Source organism: Tenebrio molitor, chromosome 4 (assembly GCF_963966145.1).
Source record: "Tenebrio molitor chromosome 4, icTenMoli1.1, whole genome shotgun sequence".
Classification (NCBI taxonomy): domain Eukaryota; kingdom Metazoa; phylum Arthropoda; class Insecta; order Coleoptera; family Tenebrionidae; genus Tenebrio; species Tenebrio molitor.
In genome coordinates this window covers 13,023,724-13,036,260 of record NC_091049.1, presented here as the reverse complement: position 1 = coordinate 13,036,260, position 12,537 = coordinate 13,023,724, and the positions used below count along the sequence as shown (strand labels likewise).

The window sequence follows — 12,537 nt, the reverse complement described above, 5'->3', positions numbered from 1 at the left end:
TTTCTAGTCGGCGACTGTAGTCAGCATACAAGTTCATTGTGCTCGCATATGTGAAACTAAAAACTTGGGTACAATTTTTGACACGCATCTTTTTTATTTTTTCGGGAACAATGTGTTCATCCCCAATTTTTTGGAACTGGCTAAATGCTCCACGATTTTTGTCTAGCCTCTCTTATGTGAGACCATGAGGCAACTTTATGTACATTGTTTTCGTAAAAATTTAAATCGTGCTCCAACAACGAATTCCGGATGCCTTTCATAAGATGAGGAAAATCATATAAATGTATGATTTCTTCATCATCGACGACGTAGCCGCATAGTTTATTCTCACGACCTTCCTTGGTAAAATGCCGATCGGTCTCACGCATAAGGCCATTCACTGTTGCCTGGTTGGTAGCACCCTGATCGCATACAGTAGCAGCAATCGTTAACCCTGTAGCTTTTACTGCACGAATTACTGATTTTAGGAAGCGCGTCAAGTCAGCAGTGGTGGTAGTTCCTTCGCAGAAACCATAAGCTATTGGCATTTTCCAGGCAGTGGCTTTTGCGCCTCGCCAGACAACCTGGAGTCCCGGCTAGCAACCCTGTTTGGAGTCCCGCGACTTCTAACGGAATGCAAAGGTGTTTTTACCTCTGTTGAGGGTTGTTCCTGCAAGCGTGGGTTGTCGTCGCCTAGTGGACGGCGTAGACGTTTCGTGGGTCTAGAGGGAAGGATCAGGAAAGTTCGGAGGAGTCCCGTCCCTATCCGGAAAAAAGAGGAAATGACGGGACTGGCGACCGGAACGGGATCACCTTCCGCGGCTGAAGAAGAGTGGACGGACAACACGAGGGAAAGTCGCAGCCGAGACGACTTGTCAATTTGTAGTGATTGACACACTGAAATTCCGAGGCGGGCGAAACGACACGTTTCCGGGAACCTCAATCCCGGTGACGAACGATACGTTTGATACTTTTTTGCGCGATTGTACTCTATTTGGTTGTTTACCACGTCTGTTTCCAAGATGGTAAGCTCTGTTTACTCGTTGCTAACGATAAACTCGATGGTAAGTAATTTTTGGTGTTTTAGAACGGTAAGTAAAGTTTATTCAAAATTAATCGATTTTATGTAGACAGAAGTTGAAGACAAGATGTGGGGGCACTTTCTGGAAACTCATAAAGCTCTTGTAGTCGGCTTTCCTTGGCGCTGCAATGAAATAGCATTAGCAAACTTGCCGCGACATTGGCATTGTCAAAATTTTCATACCCCGCATTTTCCTTGTCTTCTTGATTAGGTACACATTGAGGTTGTTGGTTTCGAAAATAATTCTTCATTTATGTAGACAGAAGTTGAAGACAAGATGTTAGCACTTTCTGGAAACTCACACGGCTCTTGTAGTCGGCTTTCCTTGCTGCTGCAATGAAATAGCATTAGCAAACTTGCCGCGACATTGGCATTGTCAAAATTTTCATACCCCGCATTTTCCTTGTCTTCTTGATTACAAATTGAGATCGTTGGTTTCGAAAATTCTTCATTTATGTAGACGGAAGTTGAAGACAAGATGTTAGCACTTTCTGGAAACTCACACGGCTCTTGTAGTCGGCCTACCTTGCCGCTGCAATGAAACAATTTTAGTAACAGACTTGCCGTGACATTAAATGTTCATACCCCGGATTTTCCTTGTCTTCTTGATTTCATATTGAGTTCGCTGGTTTCGAAAATTCTTGATTTATGTAGACAGAAGGTGAAGACAAGATGTTAGCACTTTCTGGAAACTCACACGGCTCTTGTGGTCGGCATTCCTTGCCGCTGCAATGAAATAATATTAGCGAACTTGCCGCGACATTAGTATTATCAAAATTTTCATACCACAAATTTTCCTTGTCTTCTTAATTACACGTTGAGGTCGTTAGTTTCAAAAATTCTTTATTTGTGACGCACCCCACATTCAAAGTTTCTTCTACAATATCCACTTCGTTTTCGGAATCACTAATATCACTCATTTTACTGCTTGTTTTTCAACACAACTGGCGATATTTGCGCACAAAAACTGCAATGGCGGTAGTTGTTTGCAGATTGCCTTAGAAAGGCGATACAAAAATTGACATTGTGGCAACGCGATGTGAAGGGCGTCGTATCGCATTGCATTCTAGTTAGGAATGTTTTGTAATAAATATTCAATCGCGCAAAAAATCTCATAAGCATGACGAACGTTAATGACAATGTACGGATCTCAGACAATATTGGAGTCGTCGCAAGCTCCTCCTCCAAACAATTGTCTTCGATCCGTACATTGTCATTACCGTTCTTTATACTTAATATACTACTTGAGACAACCATTCAGGGTAACGACACTGGTCGATTTTTTGTCATTTCGTTGTGTTCCGGTGTTTACACAATGCTGTTTCAGTACCCTAGCATCTACAGTACTCTCTTACGCCTCCTGCACCGGCGGTTTGGACTGTTGCAACATTAAAAATTAAATTAAATTTTTGCAGTAAAATTGGTAATTACCTCAAAAATATTGTTATGTAAGGTACCATTTTTTTTCATTCATCGTTTAGAATTTAGATAGTAGGAAGATCTATCAGAAAGAAAATAAAAAAGAGGGGGTGGTCATTTAAAAAAATTAATGTGACGTCATAGCTCAAAAATGGATGACGTCATGAACAAGTGAACCAACGTAGAATAAGCATTATGAGAAATAAAATTGAAAAAAAAATAATTATCGTTTTTCCGAGTGCATCCATTGTTGATTTGTTGCCGATGTGTACTTTGAGAGGCACTTCAAAGGGGAAAACCATTCCTTTCAGTGTGTCACGTGATCTGTTGCTCCGAAGTCCGCTATCCACACGTCACTTGTTCTGCATTCTCACATTCTCGTTCTTGGATGCGGTCGAACTTGGCTTAGGTACTGTTCTTACAATTACGACGTATGTGTCGTAAGAAATAACATCGAATTGTGGAGACTTTATTTCCATTACGATTACTTGATTTTTCTATTTCCGCAGTAGGGTTATGTTTACTCGTAAGACCGCGTTCATTTTTCCTTGAATTTTCGCTTTACTTCAAAAAGATTGACGAGGTCATCTTGCTTCTCGGTCGGCTGTTGACGTTTTTCTTCTGATGTTAGTACTTCAATAAGGTTGTTTACCGTCTGTTGATTTTCCGGCCTAGCCCACCATGCCTGCCAAAGGCCGGTATTTATAGTTCAAACTCAAGTTAGACTCAATCTTGGGACAGACTTGAGTTCCGATTTGTGTTTTATAAACAATACTTGAGCATTGATGGGCACTCAAGTTTGACTGAAATCCAAGTTAGGGGTTAGGCAGACTCAAATCTTGCTCACATGAGTTTAGCGGTCCAAAATTGTCTCTCTACTGTCTGACAGCTGCTGTTTTTCGTTTCGTTTCAATTATATGGTTACGTACTAATGTTCAAATTTGAATTTTAGATGTAGGTAAGCATTAAATAATACTTATCTATCGCAAGATGGAATTTTTTTTTTACTTTGTTAACGAAGTTGGAGAAGAAGTTCCAAATATACGTCAACAACGTATTTTGTATGTATATTGGCCCACAATTTTTTCAATTGCTGGGCCGTGCACAAGGAGGGTAAAGTATAGATGAAAGGATGCCTCGATGCGGTAGGAAACACTGATTGGCTGACGCATACATGACGTCACCGTAGACTTCCAGCAACATATTTCAAATGAGAACGCATGAGATTTTGAAGCAGTTTATTAATTTTTCTACAAAAATTATATTAAACCGATAAAAACATATACATACATTTATATACACAATATACAGGGTGATTCATCTTTTACCGCCGGTGGCAAAATGACCCTTAAGAATTGAGAAAAAATTATGAAATTTACAGATTTGATTTGTCGAAAAATTTACTTTCAGCCGGTATAATTGATTTCAAAAACATTTTTTTCTATGAGCAGATATTTATAAAAAACTGTTAAAAAAAAAAAAATTATGTTTAAATTTTTGCATCAGAATGTGGCTAATGACGTATAAAATCAACATCTGGAACCCGTTTCGAAAGATCTTTGATAGTTTTTGAATTATATCGATATTAATGGAAAAATTGCTTTTTTTGTTCGACACTGTCAGAATTTGAGAATTTTTTCCTATGTGAACGGATTTTGATAAATGTCACAACTTGTCAAAACGAAACGTCAAGCTAATTTTAAAGGTTTTAAGCGATTTGGAGCCTTTAAGGGGCTCGTCGAACAAAAAAACTTTGTATTCAACTCGTTCGTGTGTAAATTGGGCCTTTTTTGGCACTCGTGGGCCTTTAAAACGCTCGTTTCACTCGCGTTTTAAAATGGCTCACGCGTGCCAAAAAAGGCCCAATTTACACACAAACTCGTGAAATAAACTACTATTATTGGCAGTTGTTGGCTTTTAAGGTTGTAAATTTTCCTTAACAATGACTACCCTGTAAAACTGACCTGCTTAGGTGAATTTACTATATCATTTGTAAAGGACCCACTGCTGTGGCAATAAAGACCTTATTGTTGAGATATTGGGACATTATGTCGTAAATCATGAAGCAAATACAAATTTGAATATCAAAATGCGTTTATTTCAAGAATACCATATGCTAAAATTGATTTAACATGGTAAAATTGTGTGAAAATACCTGAGTGTGCATATGCCACAAGATTGAATAAATTAAACAACTAATAATTGAGAAAATGCCAAAATTTGACCTAATTAACTTATAAATTCCATTTTTTGATATTACGTGCCTTATGGATAATAAATTAGGTCTGCAAAATATGAAAGTGAAATCATAATTTTTAAGGTCAATTTTGCCACCGGCGGTAAAAGATGAATCACCCTGTATACAAAAATATACAATGCGTTTTTTTTTAACTGTTGCCATTGGGAATAGCATCGTAAAAATTATACCCCCTGTTAACTTTTGTTCTAATGAAAATATTCAAACCATTTTTGGAACAAAGTTGGAGGATTTTTTAAACTATCGGATAGATTACAATTTAATATCCTGAACTGTCGAAAAAGTTTTTAAAAAAATATTTTATTAAAAGTGATTTCTTGCCACTATCATTTGAGCAAGCTGAAATGTTAGTTGACTTTTGTCACTTTAATTTAAAAAATAAATAGCGAGACCTTCTCGAGGCTATGACTAAAATAAATAATAAATTAAAATATACATAAACCTAATTTTTTGTTCGACACTGTCAGAATTTGAGAATTTTCTCCTGTGTGAACGGATTTTGATAAATGTCACAACTTGTCAAAACGAAACGTCAAGCTAATTTTAAAGATTTTAAGCGATTTGGAGCCTTTAAAACAGCTTGTCGTTGTTCAAACAGTATGCATTACGTAGACTTATTAATGATTTATTACTTACTAATTCTTTTTTCCATCGTTTTTTTAGAAGATGATTTTGATCTTAGATATTTTATTGTGCACCTCATTTTTGAAACTGTTGTTGCCTGAAGTCGATTAACTCTGAATTTTCCATCTTTAGCGCATTAATGGTGCTTTTTCATGGAGCAACTTCATTTTTAAGAGTATCTTCTTCGACAGTCGTTCGTGGCAAAACAGTGGCCTCTGCTAATTTGTCAAATTTTGAATCGGTATCTTCCTCGACGGCGACGTTTAAAATGTTTTGCCAGAAATTCTTTTTTCTGCTTGACGCAAAACCGTTTTTGTCAGTTAGACAAACAAGTTTTTTCAATTGGTTTTAAATTTTTTGATGGAATAGCATCTTTCTTCAAAAGATTTCTTTCAGGAAGGGTCATTATCATTACCCTATTCCTAACATCATCATCAAAGTCTTCTGGCAAAAATTGGTCTGAACATACGTGATATGTATCAGGATTCCATCTGCCAGCTTTATGCTCTATTACATTTTTCAATCCAAGCTTTCGAAGATGTGGAATTTTAGGAAACTTGTGATAAGAAACGGGTGGAACTTTTTGCTTTGTTTTTGTAGCGCTGTTTGTGCAGTCCGCTACTGTACACCTTGTCATGATTGTGATTCCTACTAAAAGATACTATTCAATTCGCGACAGTTTTGCTTGATTCATGCAAAAAAATTAACGTTAACATTAATTTAAATTAACCGAACTATTCGTTGTATACAAAGTTTTGTGTTAATTTAATTTTAAATATTGTGCGTGAACAGCCATACCTAAACGTTCAGATTTTAATTTTTCCGTAAATACTTGAATCCACGAATAACGCTTTAATTCAAAATTATACTATTTACTGCACCGACTTATCTAATAATAACAATATAATTCACAATATAGTCACAAAACACACAAAAAAGTCAGAAACGCGAAGGTAAAAACAGATAAGTTGGAAAATACACAGCAAAACCCGCTACACCTGTGACGGCGATGTCTACAGTGACGTCACAAACGCTCCCTACTCCGCTCTCAAGCGAGACACATTGTTTGATAGGGATCGAGGCATCCTTCTATACTTTACTCTTCTTGGGCCGTGCATACTGTGGTACTCTCTGGTTGGCTATTGTACTGGGTGGTAATTCTTTCTCAAGTACTATTTTTTCGTTTCACCGAAACTGCATCTGTTTTTTAATTTTCTATTGCCTTTCCCATATCGTGTATGAGAGAAGCCATCAGAATTTTCTCCTTTAAACCGTACACGGTTTCCATTTTGCAAGAGAATTCAAAACAAGCTGTCACATGGTGTATGGTATAACCATGGCAACACGACTCAAACAAAACTAAAGTAGGACTGAAGTTTAACTTTTACGAGTTTAGCCGAAGTATTCAGTATTATACGGATCTAGACTTGAGCAAAACTCAGGACTCGAGTACAACTTATCCAAGTTGGACTTAAGTTGCCGACTATAAAAACCGGCCAAAGACTTTCAAACTCATCAGGAAGCGACTCCCGCAGTTTGACCATGAGCGACGACTCATCTGGCTTTACATTAGTGATGCCGATTTTTTTTGTAGATAATCGATTTTTTGAATCGATTCAATGTTTTACAGTCAGAATCGATTTAGCGATTAATCGAAACCGAAATAATCGATTTTTGAAATGATCGATTCTAAATTACGGTTGGAGAGTAAGAGCTTCAGAAACTTGAAGTTGAAGTCATATCACATTCAAATCATTATCAGGCGCAACTTTATTTTGTACCTATATATACAGGGTGGAACAAAAGTATCAAATATTGGCTGTAACTTTTTAATTTGACAATTGATGAAAAAATGTTTAATATAAAAGTTGATTGGTGTATTATCCTGCATCATCTGGTCTTTCTAGTTTGTTCCTATCTTCTTTTGTTTCGCTGCTATGGCAACCAACTTTGGTTTTTTAAATAGCACCCATACATTTTTGTGTGATTTTCAAACAAGCGTATCTTTCTGTATTCATAAATACAGTTTTTCCATTATGGGGAAAAAGAATAAAATTAAAAAAAAAAAAACAAATTATGTAACTTACTAAGTAATAAAATGCAATATCAAGAGTGCCATGGAAATGTGACAATTTTTGTTGAACGTCATGCATGATAATAAACCAAACATTTTTTATATTAAACATTTTTTCATTATTTTTGAAATAAAAAAATGTTTAATATAATTATTATCATGCATGACGTTCAACAAAAATTGTCAAATTTCCATGGCATTCTTGATACTGCATTTTATTACTTAGTAAGTTAATTTTTACACCTTTTTTTTAAATTTTATTCTTTTTCCCCATAATGGCAAAATTGTATTTATGAACACAGAAAGATACGCTTGTTTGAAAATCACCCAAAAAATGTATGGGTGCTATTTAAAAAACCAAAGTTGGTTGCCATAGCAGCGAAACAAAAGAAGATAGGAACAAACTAGATAGACCAGCTGATGCAGGATAATACACCAATCAACTTTTATATTAAACATTTTTTCATAAATTGTCAAATTAAAAAGTTACAGCCAATATTTGATACTTTTGTTCCACCCTGTATATCCGTATTCTATTGTTAATGTGGCACCCATGAAGATGAATGTCTACCAGGCACCCGGTGTATATTTCTTGGATTTAAAATTTTACAAAGTGACATCCTTCAAATTCATTTAAATGTGACACCCACAATGTATAAATTTTATATAACGAATGTGCACTGTGGCACGAAACAATGTTGCCAAATTTTCGGGTGGATAATCAATTTTTGTTGTCATAGAAAATTCATTTTGGTTATTAATTAGTCCAGTAAAATTTACATTTTATGTTTGCATGACTAGTAGTTAAGACAATTTTTTTCTAAAATTGTTGAGGGAAGCTTCCTGAGTCTTTCACCAAGTTGGCGCGGTCTAAGACCTTATGTTAAACTCGCCATCTTTGATTAACATGTATTACTAAATATCTCACAAGCCGTTCAAGCTACAACACATATTGTAAGGAACCTTTTGTAGAGCATTAAATTGCCTACAACTTTTTTCATTATGAAATTTTTGCACAACTATCCGTTTACGAGTTACATCGCGTCAAAATTAGTAAAAAGTAGTTTTTTTGACTTATTTTGCAAGCCACTGACGATACCTTGAAATATTAAATAGCAATCTTGTAATAGAACATTAAATTGTCTACAATTTTGTTCGCAACCGTGAGTCAAACAAAAATTTTGTACAGACCATTTTTATAGATAACACAACTGTCGATTAAACGTTAAAAATAAACCCTATTAAAACAACTTTTTCTGCAGGTCTCTTTTTGATTATTATTTAAAGTACCTACATCAAAAGTTGCTCCTAAAATTTGTCAATAATTACTAGAGATGAAGATGCCAAAAGGAGTAAGCATTATAGGATACCTATGTCCTAGTAATAACTTAATAATAGGTAAAATATCTTCAAGATGGGGAAACAACATGTAGCATCTGCCTTTCGCACCATCGAAAACCGTAGCAGTGACCCCTTGTTTCCAATCACTTATAATTATAAATTATAATTACGAATTATAATTAACAAATTTAGGTTCATATAATACACTGACCGGCAAAATTAATCTCCAGCTTAAAACAGATCTCGTTCATGTGGAGGTGAACATGGGGAATTATATCGTAACAGGAAAACTTGGTTTTCAATTAACACACAAGCGACCTGTAATGCTGATTTAAAATTTATGGATATTGTGGCGCGATGGCCTGGGTCCTTTCATGACTCGACCATTTGCAATGATTCTAGAATGAGACTGCGTTTGGAAGCCAATGAATTTCCAAATAATTATTTATTGGGTGATAGTGGATATGCTTGCAAGAGATACTTATTAACACCATTGCTAACACCACGGAACAGGGCAGAAGAAACATATAGTAATGCGCATAAAGTCACACGAAATACGATTGAAAGATCCTTTGGAGTACTCAAAAGAAGATTTCTTTGTTTAGCAATTGGAATCAGATTGGCCATGCAGAATTCTTGCCGTTATAGTCGCAAAAATGGTGTTACACAATATTGCAGTTGAATTAAAAGATGAGGAACCGGAAGAAGATCCTGAAGTCAATATTCCTTATTTTGATCAGCCCAGCAACATATTCGATTCACGGATGGAAAATGGCTGTTCGAATAGCTCTGATTAATACTGTTTTCAACAGGTAAGAACCGTTGATTTTTCTTCGAGTGAATGCATAAGTTGTATACAAGAAAGATCAACTTTATTTAAATGTTATTCTTATTATTATTAAATTAAATTAGTGATGCTATTTGTCCAGCATTTTGGATAGTTCCATTTCTTTTATCTTGAGATTCGGAGGTAGTTTTTGTTTTATAATCTCTAAAAATTTCCATTTTTTTTTGTTCCTTTTTTTCTTCATATGGAACAAATTTCTTCCATCTCATCGTACGTTTTACGTTTCGTACGTTTATTAAATTTTATTTTAGAACAAAACGTTTTAACTCTTTCATTTACAGGACATGAAATGGGAACATCATTTTCGTTTGGTGGGGGTATCTAAGGTGGCACCAATATAACCTACTAAGATATTTTGAGTTGCTAGGGGTATTTAAGATGGTACGAGTGTCAACTATTAAGATATCGTCCCTCTCCTGTCAACACTGTAACAGCTTTGATACTGTCAACTTTTGTTTTTACAAACTTGTCTTATGTAGAGGTTTAAAAATGAAACAAAACCTGTTAATTTTTTTACTGCAAATCTCTTTTAAAAGGAACATTTTTAAAATTAAAACATTACAATTAAAAAAAAGTAAAACAGTTGAGGTCTATTTAGTTGTTTCGGCAATAATTAAAAATATATGTTTTTACTCTCAGCCAAGTAACTCCTTGAAATTTATCGGGGTACTTCAGGAATTCTTCACATTCTTGTTTTTTTAAGGCTGCTTTAGAGTTAATGGCTTTCTTAAAATAATTTTCCATAATTTTTTTTTATTAGCAAGCCATTTTTGTCTTCTTGACTTAATTTTAGCTAAAACATTCGGTAGGGATCAATTAATTACCTGCTACTATAAAAAGACACAAAAGAGTTTCTATTCGATAAACTTTGTCTCTGAACCAGATGTTTTAGTTTGGACCGTAGACGTGCAAGACGGTAACTGATCTACTTCCTTTTCCTATTGAAACTATTCTTTGATAATTTGGTGTTAAAACTCTTTCGTTTTCCGTTAAAGAAGTGGCAAGTTCTGTTTGAACACAAGTATTTTGCATGTTTTTTGTTTGGTCTTCAAAAGATTTGATGTCAAGGTATTCAATGTCACCCACTCTTTTCCGGTTATCCAAAATGGTAAGTACCAAAGTACTTTCTACTAACGTGCGATAAGCAGTTTGAGATTTACTTTTTGTTAATTCCTCAAAAGCTTTTTCGGTCGTATTTTCTGTATTGGATTTCAACTTCATGATGTCTTGTGTAATCGGTAAAAGTTTCGGCTTAATACTTGCTTTTTCGTGTAAGTCTTTTAAGGCCAAACTCCCGACTTCGGTTGTCCATTGCGCTTCTACGAGTTTTTTAAATCGTTTAATATCCAATAATGTCTTTTTAAAGTTGTCTGAATTTAGACGAATTTTGCGTCTTAGTATTGATTTTGTTGCCAGATCGGCCAATTTTTTTAATATAGTTCCAAAATTTAAAGCCAAAGATGCTGCTCCAAAAGTTCGTTTTTCTGAATCGTATTTGGACATTATTTTCTTTGCTTCTATGGCATTATCAAAATTTTCAGGTTTCAAAGTAGACAATATATCGTTGTATTCTTTAAGGCCCGGTTGTATAAAGCTTAGTTAACATCGTGTCAGCTAACAACGCGTCAAGTCGGAAATCCGCCCATTTGATTGGCTGATTCAAATCCAATTTTAAATATCCCCCAATCAGATCGCTTGACATTATGTTAACTTTAACAAGAACTTGACAACTTATACAACCGGCCCTTAGTGTTTTCATTGTCTTTAAGAATTTAGCACACTCCCGAAGTTTGTTAGATAGATGATACATACTTCTATGACATTTATTTTTTTTTACAGATCTTCTCCGTAAAGGACTATTATAAGATCGTCAAGAGCTATTGCTGTTATATCATCGGGCATCATTTTTTTAAATATAATTTCTTTTAAATTTGACTTATTTAGAATGTCTCCATATTTACGATTAGAAGCTGCAAAGACCACTGATTCAATTAAAGCGCGCTGTTTGTTGTTTGGTTGATCATCAGAAAATGGTTTGGCAAAACACTTTTTTGCGTGTCTGCTAAGTGCGAGACGTTTATAGTAGGCCTTACAGTATATGCAAATTACATAATCATTTTGGATTGCTGGAATTCCAAACTGCCGTTTCTTTGGTATTATTTGACCTCGTAAACCTGAGTCCAAATTTCCTTCATTTCTAAGCATAGCTATTAGTCTTTTTCTTTCAGAACATTTCGGTTGTAACGCAAATATTTCTCTTATTTCTCTTTCTTCGATATGCTTTCTTTCCAAATGTCTGGCAAAATGTTTTGATGTAATTTCACCGTCGCAAAATTTACAGATAGTTTTTTTATATTTATAGAATGATGATGCATTTAAAATATTATTCTAAAAAAATAGTATGTTAGTCATTGTTTCTATAGATGTTAAAATGATTTTATTTTAATTAAAAATGTGTTACCCTCTAGCCGGCGTATCCACCAAAATTGATTCTAACAAATTAGAAAATATTTTTTTTGGTACACGCTCTCCAAAATTGCCATTTTACGGATTCATTTGAATCCGTAAAATGAGTCTTTTGCGGATTCATTCCCGAAAAATTGCCATGACAATAAAATAGTATGTATACAGGGGTATTCACGCGTGATAATGAGCCCCACAGAATAAAAAATGCAACCCACAATACATGTTCAAAAAAAGCCGGACATTTTAATTTCAGTAGCCAGCTTTTTTCGGAAATGTAGTGTGGGTTGGATTTTTTATTCTGTCGGGCCCATTATTACTCGTAAATAACCCTGTATTATTACATGAGCAAGTAAAGAAGGTTTTAGTCTCAAAGTATTTAAAAATTACTTACTTTTTCATGAAGATAATATAGTGACGCATCTTCGTTTACAAGCACTACCCCGTTATTT

At 34.9% G+C, this 12,537-nt stretch overlaps 1 long non-coding RNA gene across 2 annotated transcripts; it reads right to left on the bottom strand.

The window, feature by feature from the left end:
• Positions 1–1,099: 1,099 nt before the first annotated feature.
• LOC138128860 (uncharacterized) lies at positions 1,100–2,277 on the bottom strand. Of its 2 annotated transcripts, none has more exons than XR_011158939.1 (4): positions 1,646–2,277; positions 1,452–1,592; positions 1,244–1,391; positions 1,100–1,183 (listed from the first exon to the last, which is right to left on the bottom strand). It is a non-coding gene; the product is annotated as an uncharacterized lncRNA (long non-coding RNA). The 2 variants fall into 2 exon arrangements; XR_011158938.1 differs by having other exon boundaries at positions 1,244–1,388; positions 1,646–2,274.
• Between the last annotated feature and the right edge of the window lie 10,260 nt (positions 2,278–12,537).